Below are 16,210 nucleotides of genomic sequence, written 5' to 3'. Positions count from 1 at the left end.
ACCACACACCCTCCCAGGAGCAATCTGGATTTGAGAATGAAACACACACACACACACACACACACACACACACACACACACACACAGAGGCATGCAGGCACTCACAGACGCACACACGCACGCATGGCATGCACGTGGACGCACGTGAGTTGATTGTTGACATGCTGTGACTAGCCTCAGTGGTTGGGCACTCCTAAACTTTCCCCTGCTAGCAAACGCTCCCCTCAGGTACTCCTGAGACTCCTAAACCCTCCCCTGCTACCCCAGGCCCAATCAGGGAAGTTGCCAGTGGCCATTTACCCAAATTCTTATGTGGCTGATTGACTTTCTCTTCTGTAGCTCTAAATCTGATCTGTCTCCCTCCAAATCCTGGCAATTTTCCTTCCTTCCTTCCTTCCTTCCTTCCTTCCTTCCTTCCTTCCTTCCTTCCTCCCTTCTTTCCTTCCTTCCAGTTCTTAGAGCCCCCAATCCCCCAGTCCAAAGATCTTGCTTCAGTTTGTCTGCCAAACCACTGGCTGTTGGCTCTTTATTGATTGTTCAAAAACCAATAGGGACAAGGACCTTCAGTAATTGGACACTCAGATTCCCAATTTTGGGGGCCAGATTAATTACAAGCATTTGAACTAATTCCTAACACCAGACAGGGCACTTGACAAAGGAAATGCTGCTGCCATAGAGAGAGATGGAAAAGCAAAGTGAAGGAGAGGCCACCCGGCCCATTATTAGATCTTTAGAAGAGAGACAGAGACTACTCTGCCCATTTTGCAGGTGGGAAAGTAAAGCTCATAGACATTAGTTATCATTCTTGAGGTTTTATAGCTAATTAAGATAGGTCTTGGACTGAATCAAGACTTTTTAAGGGGGTAGCATTTAAGACAGGGTTTCTCTGTGTAGCCTTAGCTGACCTGGAACTTGCTCTGTAGACCAGGCTGGCCTCAAACTCAGGCTATCTACTTGCCTCTGCCTCCTGAGTGCTGGCATTTAAGATGTGTGTCACCATTGCTCAATAAACCAAGGCATTTCTGATTCCAAAATGGTTGTTTTATTCTGAATATAGTAGTGTAGAGATGAGAAATGGTAGAGAAGTAATTATAAAACTTAAAGTCTTCTTGAGAAAATAAGATGACCCACAGGTATTTGCATGAATCATGTTCCCAATGGGTCATTATTTGAACAATTAGTGTCTGGTTGATTGGTGGTACTGTATGGGAAGTTAAGGAGTCCTTAACAGGTATAGCCTTGCTAGAGGAAGTACATCAGTAGCAGCAGGTTCTAACGGTCTATGGCCTCACTTCCTGTTGTTCTCTCTACTTCCTTTGAGTGTATAACAATGTGAGCAGTCAGCTTCTCGTTTCTGCCCATGTCATGACATGGCTTCCCAACATGGTGGGTTCATTTCCTTTGGAACTGTAAGCAAAAAACACATTTCTTTCTTCCCTTGATTTCGGTTATGCTGTTTTATTACAGCAACAGAAAAGCAACTAATACTGAATCTGGTAACAGGAAAGGGGCTGTGGCTACAGAGAACCTGACCATGTTGTTTTATTCACGAATGTATAAGACGCTAGAACTTTAGATTGGAGAAGCTGTTGGATTCTGTGAGCAGAGCTCAGTGGGTCACTCTTACATGAACCTGGAAGAAGCTAGTGCTGAGAGTAATGCAGACAGCAGACCTCAGTGGTAAAGCTCCAGATGCCTTAGAGGAGAGCAAGGGCTCTATTAACCACAGAGGCACAGGGCATTCTTTGATATTTTGGCAAAGAATCTGGCTATATGCTGCCCATGTCCTGGGAATTTGCATGAGGCAGAGGAATTTTCAAGCAACCTAGCACAACATCTATGGTGTGGGTAATGCTAATTAATTGTAGTTCAAGTCTGTAATGAAAAAGTGCAGCAGGTGGTGCAGAGAGAAATAAAAACAGTACAGCTAAGAAAGGAAAGAATACCAGGAACCTTGCGAGTAGTCATGGGCTGAAAAGGAGGCTATAACTGTCAAAGAGATTACTATCACTAATGAGAAGCAGGGTGCCCCGAGGCAAAGTCCCACTCAGACAAGGCTATTTATTGCTTCTAGAAATCAACTGTGTGAGAAGCTGTTTAGCTGTGTGTGGTCCAAGAGCTGCGTGTGCTCAAGCTGGTAGCCTTGCTTGGCTGGATTGCCCATATTGTGCTCGTTTTAGAAAGAAGAAAAATGTGAGATTGGAGAGCGTCTTATCCCCCCACCCCTTGGCTTCAGAGAGCAACTGAGGCCAGGTAATATGTGACAGTACCCAAATCCATGAGCAGAGATCCTGAGAGCCATTGCGGGACATTGTGGTGATGGAGGCTGGGTTGTAGTAAATACTCTAAGATATCAGAGGTGCTGGGGTCATGAACCATCTGCCAAGGAGAGATGCATACAAAGCATAGAGCCAGCCCAAGATATCTCTCTCTCTCTCTCTCTCTCTCTCTCTCTCTCTCTCTCTCTCTCTCTCTCTCTCTCTCTCTGTCTCTCTCTCTATACCTATATCTATGTTGCAGGAGGAGCAGAACCATCTAAGCCCTTTGAAATTAAAGTCTCATACTTTGGACTTGGAGCTATAGGATTGGAGTTTGCTCGGCTGGGTTTTGTTCTTGCTTTGGTTCAGTCTTATCTCACTGTGCCGTTTCCTTCATTTCGCAATAGAAATGCACATTCCATGGCATTGTTTGTTGGAAGTATGTAGTGTGTCCTTAAATTGCACAGTGGTTCACAATTAGGAGCTTGCCTTGGGTTTCAGAAAAGAATTTGGACTTTTGAACAGTGTTGAGACTTTTAAGGACTGTGGAGGCTTCTGCATCGTGAGGTGGCTAGGTGGTGGACTGTGGTTGTTTGAGGGAGAAATGGCTTCGATGGGCTCATGCATTTAAATACTTGGTCCCCAGTCGGTGCTGCTGTTGGGGAAGTTCTGGGACCTTTAGGAGGTCAGCCTGGATAAACATAAAAAGCACTCCCTGAAATAAGAGCTTACACCCCAACCCGTCCTAACTGTCCATAAGGCCTCAAAAAAAAAAAATACAGTTAACCTTTTTACTCCTTAGTCTTCCACAATTTGGGGACATGGAAAATAAGGAGAGGAAAACAGGGAAACTATTTTAAAATAACTAAGATAGTGAGATAGGATTATTGATGCAGGTATAGACACTGGATTCTGATTTTAAAAACATTTAACACAAGAAAGTCTGGGTATAAACTGATATTAGGTGATTACTAGCACTGTCAGCCTTAGGAAGGGTGACGCACCTCACCACAGAGAGATGTTTTTACTCTAAACATAGTGAAGTCCACACCCTGCATCCCCCACTTTCTGCACTTGGCTAACTGCATGGGAACAGCATTGTTTATCCTCTTAATGTTGATATCGTGTCCAAATGTATGGTGGAGATTCTAGTCCCATGTTTCCAGTCAGAAAGTTCATTAAATTCCAGGTCAGAATGTTTTCTCAGTGTTTCCCATCATGGATCACAACACAAGCAGTCTTGCTGTTACTTCAGGGAGAATTTTTTATGTCTCCTCTGTGGTGGGCACTTGCCTAGCATTCATGAAGCCCCAGGTTTGGTATTCAGTACTGAAAAGACAGTTACAGAACGATTTTTGTGATTTTATCATTCTTTTTGCCCTTGCTTGGATTCCTCTTTAGAGATGTCTAAACAGCAACTCCCACTTATCCCGAATCACAGCTTGCAGAAGTAGAGAAATATGGAGGTGTGGTTCCTTTCCTTGCCAGCTTTAGAGTACTGAGTTGGTACCTTCCCAGCCTCCAGTGGTGACCAGTGAAACCGTTTCAACATCATTAGCAATACACACATACATGTATCATATAAATAAGAGACAATCACTCCTCCTTTTAAGGCCAATGAGAATTCATCAGATTAGCTCCTATGTCCTTTTAAAAAAAAGACTTATTTTTAATTTTTAATTATGTGTCGGTGAGACAAAGGGGAGAGGGAGAGGGAGATGTAGAGGGAGGTGGAGGGGAAAAGGTAGGGGGGAGAGGGGAGAGGGGAGAGGGGATGCATGTGTGAGTACAGGTGCCCTTGGGGTCTGGAAGACAACCCAGCATCCCTTGGGGCGGTGCCACAGTTGCAGGAGGTTGTGAGTGGCCGTATGAATTTCTCAGAACTGAATTCCAGTCTTGAAGGTGCAGCAAATCAAATGCCCTTGCCATCTCAGCTCCTGAGTTCTTAATAAACCTAGCCTTTTGCAAAACAGGGGTTGAAGGCTCATTTTACACAGCTCTTTCTCTACCCAAAGCCAGTTATTTTCCAGTGTTCTTTGGTTTCTTGTATTGGGAGAGAGAACATGAAGAGCATCATCTGAGGACTCTGCAGGAGAAACTCACGCTGATGTTACAGTTGAAACGGGAAATGGAGCTTTTTTTCTTGGAGCTTTTCCATTTTTCACTTTAGTTTTTCCTTCATGCTAAAGGTCTCGGTTCCCAATGATAATAGGGTTAATAATAATTAGCATTGTTTCATGTGACAGTGACCTGCAGTGAATACCTGCATCTAAGCGCACTGAGCAGCTCCTGCACTGATGGACAGTTGCTGTCTCTGAGTCCTGCTTGTCTTGATGATATGGGAGTGTAGCACAGTCAAAGCCATTTTGTTCTGAGATATATATTTTTATTTATGTGTATGGGTGTTTTTGCCTATGTGTGTGTCTGTGTACCACATGTGTGCACTGTCCCTTAGGGGTCAGGGGAGGCGATCAGATCCCTTGGAACTGGAGTTATAGATGATTGTGAGCCACTATGCGGGTGTCAAGAATTGAACCTGAGTCCTCTGTCAGAGTAGCAAGTGCTCTTAACTGCTGAGCCATCTCTCCAGACCCATTAAAGGCATTTATGTCCAGTGTCATGTGACCTGTGGTTAGGCCATCTGTTTTCATTTGCTTTAATTTTTATGAACTGTTTCCCCTCTTTTAATTTATTTTTAATTATGTAGAATATTGCCATTCCTTTGATTCCAATTTCAAAACTACATTAATTCAACACTTCATTGATCGGAGCATTTTCGTCTCTCAGGATCCTTCACTTTTTCCTTTTCTTCCTTCCAGAGACAAGTTCTTTATTAGTTTTTCAATCTCTTTTACATTAGCATTCTGCTTTATCTTTTGTGTAACTCCTTCCCTGCACCAGTGCCACCATTGTCCCCAACCCTTGCCAGGATCATCCAAGATACAAAGCTGTCCCTCCAACAGTCCACACCTCCTACAGTCAGACCTGCGTGCTCAGCCGCACATCCGTTTGGCGTATCTACCCAAAGTTAGGGCCACAATGAATGCCTCATTCACAGGCGTGTTGTACTTGGCTTGTTGTCTTTGGAGCATGTCCCACTGAAGTCCTCATGAAGTCATCTCCATCTGATCCATAGGAGTCCTGTCCCCTCTGGCAGTGACAGAAGTCACCTCACTGAGGCTTATCAATACCCAAAGTATTCCAGCTCCTGACCATGGGCCAGGCTCCCTCAAAAGAAGAGAGCTAGAGTGCACACATGAGCGTTGACTTAAGTGACGTTCATGATGTTACTCCAACACAAGAAACCCTTATGTAAGTTCTCTGTACTTGCAGGCTTAAAAAGTAAAACTATGAAATGGAAGCAAGTATACGTATTAGGTACAAATAAACTATAAACCCCATACAATTTATATAGACAACTTTATATAGACAATATATACTTATATAGACAACTGTTAGTATAGGAAATTATTTTTTTTTCTTTTTGGAATGTAAGGGCTACTTAACGGTTTGAATACAGAATTGCCTGCCGTGGTGTGGGTTTCTACATCAGCATCTAGCACAAGATATAGTTTTCTGGGAGCATTGTAGTGTACACTGATGTATTGTATGTGCTATGTTGGGTCCACTGTCCTATGGTTTCTAGGTGTTTAGTACAAGCTATGTGTGGTGTGCTGGGTATACTGTGATGTGTACTGATACCTTGTATGTGCTGTGTTTCTCGCAGGGATTTCTAGGAGTCTAGCATAAGCTATGGTGTGCTGGGGGCATTGTGGTATAGCTGATGTCTTGTATGTATTATGTTGTGTCCACTGTCCTAAGGGTTTCTGGGTGTCTAGTACAGGCTATGGTGTACTGTGAGCTGGGCATACTGTGAGTCTCTTACGTGGATGTCTCGTACATAGTGTGGTGTTCCAGATGTACTAGGCAATCGGCTCTTGAGTCATGGGACTGAGAATAAACTATCGTAGCTCAAGCAAGGCCACAATCAAAATAACAGTAACACTATCCAAAAAATACCTTCTTGGAATATAGAGAATAGTCAGTCAAGGCTGGAAGAGGGGTCTGCCGGGCCAGTGGAAATGCAGACCTTGAAATGATGGGACAGCCCTCTTCTAAGATGTCACTTCAAAGAGAATAACTGAACACTAAAAATACCCCCAGACTACAGACCCAGACTTCCCTAAATCAGCAGAGGTCCTTACAGAGGGTGGCCCTGCAAGAATGCTTATGAATGAGATAAGTACTTTCTTCAATACAGTTTGCTAACAATTTCAGTTTGTTTTAATGTGCCAGTAAATTGAATATCAAATCAATGTTTCTCTGATAACTACCATACAATTTATGGATGCAAATATAAATGTAAAATTAATCAAGTACAAATAGAACCGTGGACACTGAATTCAGCCCAGCACACCATAGCTTGTATTAAACACCTAGAAACCCACAGGACAGTAGACATAGCATAGCACATATAAGACACCAGTATACAGCACAGTATAGCCAGCACATTATAGCTTGTATTAGACACTACAAACTCATAGGACAGTAGACACAACATAGTACATACAAGACACCAGTATATACCACAATGCTCCCAGCATATCATAGTTTGTACTAAACATCTTGAAACCATAGAACAGTGGACATAGCATAGTACTTAAGAGCACAAATTGAATTAGCTTCCCCTAAAAGGTATACGTACACATTTCTGGCCTCTAGGTTCTCTGTGAGAAGCTCTGGGCCTGCCTAAGGTCCCTACTGATGTTTGGGTCTGGGGAGGGGATCTATTTGTTATGCTAAACTTCTTTTCCTGTAGAAAAATCTACCTCTAGAAAAGCCTAATCCCAGGAGTTAGGAAGGAAGGAACAGCGGCAGCCATTGAGAGATAACGTGGACACAAAACTCATGTAGCTCTTGGGTGAAAATACTGCATGTTAAAGTCCATTGTATCTCATCATCTTAGGTGATTCCTGAGTGTGGTGATAAAATATCATAGCTAGGTGGCTTAGAAACAGCAAGAGTTTCTTTCTCACAATGTCCAAGAAGACAGTGTTAGGATATTCAGTGTCCAGAAGGGCCAGTTTCCTGCTTCTAGGATGGTGGCTTCCATCTCTGTCCTCACATGGTAGAGCCATGGTGCTCCCTGCATTCTATATGAGGGCAGTAACCCATCACTAACGAGGGCTAGCACTGTAAAATCCTAACTTATCACCTAGGCAAATAGCCCAATGGCTGCCATTGATTTCACCAGAGCACCCATGGGCAAGCCACCTCAGCTCTGACTGAACAGTGCAGAGCTAAAAGCTCACTGTGCCCAGCTGTGGCAATTATGCTCAGCATTCATCGTGGAGTGGACCGCAGTCACCGATCAGGTGTCTCCTGAAGAAGTAGCAACCGCACTGTCGTCTCCTCTACTCACCGATTTATAAAGATACAATCATTAGAGTGGGAGGAATGAGGGAATAGGTGAATATGGACATTAATATACAGAAAAACCTATTTCTCTGTAAGGTTTTACTTCTAATCAAAGACACCCCCCACAAGAGCAGATGTGCTGAGGTATGAAAGATGGAGGAGCTGCTGTGGGCTGGAGGCGCCAGAACCTTTGTCATCTCAGGGTGCTGGGGATTGAAACAACTGCCTGGTGTTGATGCACCAAGTAGTACCGTGCCCAGTGCTGACGGGCATTCTTAATGGAGGTGCAGTCACAGTGACCAGACCAGACTTCACTTATGTTTTCACAACACTCTGCATAGTTTCATCAGGCGGAAACAGGACTTCAATAACAAGTCTTACAGTGAGAAAAAAATTAATGGAAGACATTGCCAGCAAAACACACAAATCACAATGAAGCCACCAAAGGGGACCAAACCGAATCAGATACATACCTGTATTTTTTCAAAACCTGTTTTTAATGATGGTTCCTAAACACTTTGACCTCCCTTTCAGTCCACCACCCACCAGAGGTAGTGTAAAAGAAGGATACGGGGGAAGTGGACCTGTTTAGAAAGGTTCTTTGGAGCAACTCCCATCTGGGTTGCCTGGAAATCGGCAGTTCAGTTCACAGGTCAGCAGCAGCAGCTCAGTCCACTCGCAGACACTTCATTCATACACCAGCAGTCCAGGTCAGTAGAGTTGGGTTAGCAACAGTGGTGAAACTACCTACCAGAGACAGCCAGGCCTCAGCCGTGACACAAGTCAGCAGGAGGGACCAGGAGGAACACCAGGAGAAGTTCTTGGCTGTGCCTCTCTCAGGGAAGGGGAAATCAGCAAAGACACAAGACCCACAAACATTGCACAGCTAGCTCTATAAGCAAGCCACGCTCAGCCTCCGTCGCTGCCCACTGAGTCCTGTTATACTCTCTCCAAACATCACGTGTCCTCCATGGCTCTTGCCTCAGCACATACGTCTGTCTCAGCTGACATCACTCTGCCAATCAGCCCGAGTCTGCAGAGGCAGCAAGAAACTACAACAACCAGAAGTCTTTTGGTGCATTTCTCTATGGAGTCCCGACAAATGCAGCCTAACTATGCATTGTAAAGCAAACCAATACATGCATGTTGTTAGCAAAGAATCCCTCCTCACGTGCCCTTTCACGTGCTTGCTTTAGCAGAACATCCTCCCTTCTGTGTCTGCTTCAGTGAAATGTCCCTCCATGGGGCTGCCTTAGCCTTTCACCTGTGTCCACTTTAATGAAAAGTTCTCTCACGTGTTTGCCCCAGCAACACACCATCCAATACAATTGGCTTTCCAAAGAATCATCAAAGTTTCCACTTCAAAGATGAAGTCTGGCTCTTGTAGGGCTCTTGTTCTGTAAGTGTGCCCTGTGTTAATAACAACTGTACATGCCAAATCATGGTGGTAAGAGTCCTTGGTGAAAGGCAGTGCCATATGGATATTTGTGCTTTCTTGGTAGATGGGAATTTTCATGGATTAATTCTATCGATGACAATGGATCTTAAGTGTCTAAATCCCCCCTTTGTGTCACTTGATTGTGGGACTCCTGAGTGTGCTAAGTTAATGTTGCAATCAATGGTAATCTGTAGGTGCTCTAATTGATTGTTCAATATTCAGAGTGGTTGGCACTGTGGACGTGTTTTAAACATGGAGCCCAAAGCCCGAGTACAAGGTGGCTTTGTGCAATGGCACTGCCTATGAGTGTGTTCCTGCTAAACATTCCAACCCCTGACAGCTATCTTGCTATTATCGTAAGCCAGAGTTCCAAAGTCCCCTCCCACCCACTGCAGTCAATATGCCAAGCTTTAAAGCACCATTTCAGAAGGGAACGTAACACAACCAAAACCAACATTTATAAAGGCTTCCTCCTAGAAGCAGTGGGCACCGTAAGGGTGTGAATCCCCAGCTTCTTCGTGCCAGAGAAAACGATGACGTCATCGAGCCAAAAGCACCTTAGCTCCTCAGCTTGTACAGAAGGGAACTTTAAAAGCAAAACCTTGAGTCGAATTGATGTTTAAGGAACGTAGTTTTAGTCCAAATGGTGATGACGATGACGACAATGACGATGATGATGATGATGATGAAGACGGGGGGGGGGTGAAGGTTATACATGGCTGATGGCTGTCAAAGCTTGCTTTTTGTATTTTAAAACTTAGATTTATTTTTGTTTCCAGCAGGTGTCACTGTAGGCAAATAAAAAAAAAAAATGACAAGCGTTGCCACAGCTGTGTGATGGCTCTCCAGCATAGAGCTGGCTTCTGTGCAGACTTCTCAAGTCTCTTCTATTCCTGTGGCTGGTGACCTTGGTCTCTTTGCACTGTCTCTGTTTCTCTGGCCACATGCCCTGTTGGGGGACGCCACTCAGCTGATTGGACAGAGACATCAGAGGGACAGGCAGAACTCCATGTGGGGATGGATGGTTCTCATTCGGCCGCAGAGAGTCCTGAAGTCTTGTAAAGTCTAAATTAAGGCAGTGTGAGAGTTCTTTAGCCTTTGAAGAATTGCTTCCAAAGGTCTTAATTGTTTCTGACCATCAGAGTTTCTGTACCAACTCTGATACCAAACTAAAGCTCCACCAGGAAGCACAAACTTCCAGCAAGCACTCAGCGGTAGCTGGGGACCGAGAGACAGAGCATGGCAGTTAAGGAGTAACCTTTTTGTTTCCCTTGAGAGGAGGCTGCAGTGTTTGAGGCAGAATTGAATTCATGTTGTTTCACACGCAGAGAATATCTTACCAGACCCCAGCAAAAACCATTTCCAGGCATGTTTTCACAAGGAAATCCAGGAAACCATTCTGTCTCTCCGTTCCTTTCAGCATGTCCAGGAAAGCACAGAGACACAGAGCCAGAGGGAAAGAAGCACTTCAGGATTTCAGGTTTCCTGGTAGCTGTAGGAAACAAGGCGGGGGTTTCCATAGCTGTGTCTGTTTGTATCTATTCACTGGGCAGCTAGCAACTTGAGGGGTGACAGAATTTAAGGAAAGGAGACATATGGAAAGTGGCTTGGACAATATTTTGGGAAGTATTTGTTTGTGTGGTCTACCATACACCCTGTATGCACATGCCGACAAGCAGAGAACTCTCTCTTATCATCACGGAACAGTCTCAGGGAAATTGCTACTTCCTGTGACTAAAGTTCTAGCACCCGAAATAGAACCCCGTCCATCTCCTGACTCACTTCTGGCCTGAGAACATGTCGCCTAAAATAAGGTTGATTTTTGAATCCTGAAAATATGGATTGTTATTTATTTTATTTCATTGCTTGGTATGCTTCCAGAGTTGGCTGAGCCCTGACCCCACCTGCACCGTACCTGGGCACCGTACGTCACTCCTCTGTCCTCTGAGGTCTTTCCTCATTAAGAACCTGGACTCAGATTCAGAACTCAGTGCATGGGGTACTGAGGTACTGAACCTGCAAGAGGAGCTGCATGCCGAGCTTGACTCTTCCCAAGTCCGAAAGCTTCCCTCTCACCAGCAACGAATTATGGCCTTTAGTCAGGAGGACAGCAAGGGATAGGACATCTCAGTGGTTAGGAGCCCTGGCCCTACCAGAAAGCCTGGAAGGTTCAGTTTCAAGCACCCATGTTGAGTGGGTCACTATTGCCTGTAAGCCCAGCTCCAGGCCATCCTATACCCTCTCCTGACCTCTACAACCATACACATACACAAGAGGCATACATTTATACATACACATACATATGCATGTGCACGCACACACGCACGAACACACTAATAAGATAAAACAAAAATTCTAAGAGAACAGCAGAACCAGCATTGGGAAATCACATACTTTTCTTGCATTCGTGAGCTCTTAGGTAGAAGCAGCTTTATCCTGTTTCTAGTGTTCCACTGTCGTCCTATAGAATGACTGGCTATATTTAGAGTGGCATATGCCTCTGATTGTAAACACTGATCAGAGCTGAGGCTTTGATACATCCTCTAATGCCCTCTGTACACCCTCTATACACCCTCTGTACACCCTCTATACACCCTCTGTACACCCTCTATACATCCTCTATATACCCTCTATACATCCTCTATATACCCTCTATACACCCTCTGTACACCCTCTATACATCCTCTATACATCCTCTATACACCCTCTATACATCCAAGGCAAGATCTGCAACAAAATCAGAGTCTCTGCTGCAAACAGGAGAGTAAGAGAGACCCAGCATTGCAGGATTCCACAGCCTAGAGCATTTGTAAGGAAAATCCAGTGAAAATAGCAAAAGAAGCAAAAAAACCTAAGAAATCCTCAGTGCAGGTGGCAGCATGCAAGAGTCTTTACAGCTCGGAGCTTTTAACGGGACATTTGACCTGTGACTCCAGAGACGCTAATGGGCCTCAGTGTTTATAGTGCATTTGGATTCAGATTCCCCTTCATTCTGGCATTGTTCTCAGCCTCAGGTTTCTTGTATGAAAAGATAAAGCATGAAAATGTCACCGAGTGTATCCTCTGGTTGCTGTGTGCTTGGGACAGTTCTCGCTGTTTGGCAGGCATCACCCACACTGTGTGCAGCCGAGCAGTGTGGATGGATGTGATCGCTCTGTCTGCCTCTTCAGGGACGGAGTTCCTAGGCCGAGTGTGAGGTCCTTTGCCTGAGGCCATACAGTTTGTAACAGAAATGGGATTTATCAAGGGCTTTTAGAAAGCCTCCTCCCATTGGCACAGGAGTGCCTTCTTAGCGTGAATAACGGAAAAATTAAACCGCACAGGGAAGTGGCACCTGGTAGAAAGCCACTGTTGCTTTTGACACTGGAAAGGGAGTCTGATAAACTCCTTTCTAGGAGTATAAGGAAACCGAGAGTCTACTTTATGGAATCCCTGGTTATAGCTTTCACTCTCTTGGCACGCTTCTGTAATTCTTTTTAGTCTGTCTGTCTGTCTGTCTGTCTGTCTGTCTGTGTGTGTGTGTGTGTGTGTGTGTGTGTGTGTGTGTGTGTGTGTGCACGTCTGCATGCCAGCAGTCAACCTTGGGTGTCTTTGTTCAGTTACCTTCCATTGCTTTGGTTGAGTTAGGGTCTCACGGGCCTGGAACTGGCTGGTATGGCTGGGCGGGTTGGCCAGCCTGCTCCAGGAATCCACCCATCTCTACTGTCCAACCCGAGAGTTATAAGCATCTATCACCACACCTAGTTTTTAGATATGGGTTCTGAGGATTGAACTCAGGTCTTCATCCATGTCATCTCCCCAGCACTGACACGTGTGTCTCACTAATTGCCTTTTCTCTTTTCCCCTGGCTTTCTTCTGTCTTTACTGTAAACCAACTGTCTCTAAAAGCCCCTAGCCTCTCTCTCACTGCAGGGTGGAGGCTGCCGGCTTTAATTACTCCCTGGGCCCATTCTCATCACCCAGGGTTGGGACTTAATGTTTCTGATAGAATGGTCATGTTCAAGCATTCAGAGCACACACAGAACATGGCATTTGCACATTAAAAACAGTGTATACAGGTCATATTAGAAATCATCGACATGAATCTAAGAGTTCATGTAAAGATCACACTTTTGAAAAGGAAACTGTGGTGGTCATATTTTATGCCCACTCTAGAAATTCTGTAAAAAATAGAAACTATGAAGAAAGAATCAGTTTACTATAGTAATAACTGTAGCCAGCATTTCATCCTTCCTTCTTTCCAAATAAAGGTACTTTCAGGCCTACAGTTTGGTTAAAAAGTCATCAAGTTTTGAGGGTTACCAGGAGCAATGACAAACACTTGTAATATTTGGTGGTACTATAGGACCCCACTTAATCAATAACTAATCAATAAAAGTCATCGTGAGATGAATATATTCTAAGTCAAATGTAGGTGTACTCTGCCTAATCTTGTAGTTCAGAAATTGTGCAGTGTACAGTGGTACTGTGAAATTGTTAAGTGGAACAATTGTAAATTCAGCACTGCCTTGTATATTTTTATATTTAGTTTATGTGTGACTTTGTAATCTATTAAAACATACTTTTCCCTTATATTAAAAAAAAGCCCTGCTATAGTAGGTAAGACTAAGTAAGGTAGAGAATGGAAAAGCAAAGTAGAAGAAGTATGGGTGGAGGGGGATCTAACACTACAGACGTTAGAAAAATCCACATGGAAAACCACTACTGTTGAAGCTTCTTAAATATATATAGAAAGAGTTGAAAAGTGTTACCTTTAATGGAGGAGGTATACAATGTCTCTCTAATACAAACATGATAAACTACTAGATAAAAACCACACTGTCTAGGTATGGTTGGGGTAGGGTCTCACTGGCTCAGAACTTGCTGGTTTGGCTAAGTTGGTTGGCCAGCATGCTCTAGGCATCCACCCATCTCTACTGTCTAGCCCTGGAGTTATCGGTGTCTATCACCATACCTAGATTTTAAGTATGGGTTCTGATGACTGAACATTGTCTGTGAGTTATTGATTAGAAGGGTCCTACAGTCCTACCAGCTACTGCAGGTGGGAGTGGGTACTAGAAGGTGTGGACCTGCCACCAGGAGAGTAAAGTAATCAATACTTTCACTTACCTAGGAGCCTGTGACCTGCAAGAATGACCAGCCTGGGAAGATGTGTCTCTAGATGTGATAGTGGCATTACTGTTATGGACATGAGCACCTACATTCTTAATGAATTAAAAACCCGATCCTCGGATGGAATTTATGCAAAGCCAAGAGCTCAAAGCTGTATAGGTCTTAGGTCCTGGAGGACCCACTACTGTCATTTCCTAAATGGATAGAGTACTAAACTGCTTCCTAAAATTTACCTTTACATTCAGATTAATTGCTACACTTCTAGCCCCAACCATACGAGCTGCCTTTTTACTTTTTCTTTTAAATTTATTCTCTCATACAATCCATGTATCCCAACAGCAGTTTTTCTTCTTCCACTCCTCCAGTTCCCCCTATTCCCTCCTGTTCTAGATCCACCCCTCCATTTCACTTCAGAAAAGAGCAGGCTTCCCAGGGTTATCAACCAAATATAAAATTACAGGATACAGTAAGACTAGGCATAAACCTTCACATTAAGGCTGGGCAAAGCAACCCAAGAGTCCCAAGAGCGGGTGAAAGAGTCAGAAACATACATACTTCTACTAGGAGTTCCACAAAACACCAAGCTAATAACCATAACATATATACAGAGGGCCTAACTCAGACCCATGCAGGCTCCATGATTGCCACTTCAATCTCCATGAGCCCCTATGTAGCCTGCTTAGTTGATTCTGTGGGCCATGTTATACTGCTGTCCTTGACCACTCTAAGTCCTAAATTCTACCTCCCTCTCTCCCCCAGGGTTCCCCCCTCTCTGGGGGAGGAACATAATGGGGCTCTCCAATTAGGGTTCTCTCTCTCTCTCTCTCTCTCTCTCTCTCTCTCTCTCTCTCTCTTTGCCTCATGCTTGGCTGTGAGTCTCTGCATTGCTCCCATCAGCTGCTGGATGAAGTCTCATAGGAACTTCTTTTTGCAGAAGTTGGTTATTAACACAGAGATCCAAAACTGGCCAAAATGCAGAGAATGAGAAACCATGGAATGTTCAGCCCTTAAATACCATATTGACACCTTTCAGGGCTCTAAGATTATTGTGGACGAGTGGATAGAACTATTTTAACATCCAGAGACCGGATCATAGATGATGGCCGTGAGTGTTTATGAATACAATAGGGTTGTTATACATGTAAGTTCACAGTGCCTATGCCCATATGCACAAGAGCTTCACAATCTCAAGCACGCCAAAATTCCAGCATGTACGGGGTAGGGGGGTTAATAACTCCCGCCCCTAGATTGGAAGATATGGCAATGTATGACAACTAAGAAGGGGAGATTCAGTTTCCTTCAGGGATGTGACTCCCAAAAGACTACCCCAGAGCCAGTAGATTTCCCAGCCCTTGAGTACTAACTGGCATTATCTCGTGGACTCAGAGGATTAAAGTGAAGAGGAGCACGTAAAGTTTGGAGAGACTAGAAGTGGAAAGTAGGGGAGGAGTTGGGGGGGAAGGCTGGAAATGATGAAAACACATTATATGTATGTATAAACTTCTCAAACAATAAAATAAATAAAATAAAATCTGAAATCACAGGAAAAAATCATATCTGAGACCTATTAGTTCCCTAGCCATCTATGTTTGATCAATACCATGATTTTGCTAGATCGACATAGTATCAAACTAGCTTCTAAATATGTATCTCTACACCTGTGGACCTTGGCAACTCTCAGTCCTCATTAGAGAGGCTTCTCTATAGTAGAAAATGCTCATGCATGCCCAGCAACTGTGGTTGCCTGAACATGATCAGGCCAGTCAGCATCTCAACATGGAACAGAGAGTGGCTCAGGGCCTGTGCTCCCAGCTGAGGAGCTATTGAAAGTTGTTGGTTACTAGGTTTGGGGAGAAATTGGTTTCTTACATTTCTTTACCATGTAGGTCAACCATGCTCCAGTGGATTGTCTCATACCCATGTGTCTAAGAACAGTACAAATGAAACTTAATGGTCTTAAAAAAAAGACATAGAGTTAGAAGTA

The sequence above is a fragment of the Rattus rattus genome, chromosome 3 (assembly GCF_011064425.1).
Source record: "Rattus rattus isolate New Zealand chromosome 3, Rrattus_CSIRO_v1, whole genome shotgun sequence".
Classification (NCBI taxonomy): Eukaryota; Metazoa; Chordata; class Mammalia; order Rodentia; family Muridae; genus Rattus; species Rattus rattus.
This window is presented reverse-complemented; position numbering follows the sequence as displayed.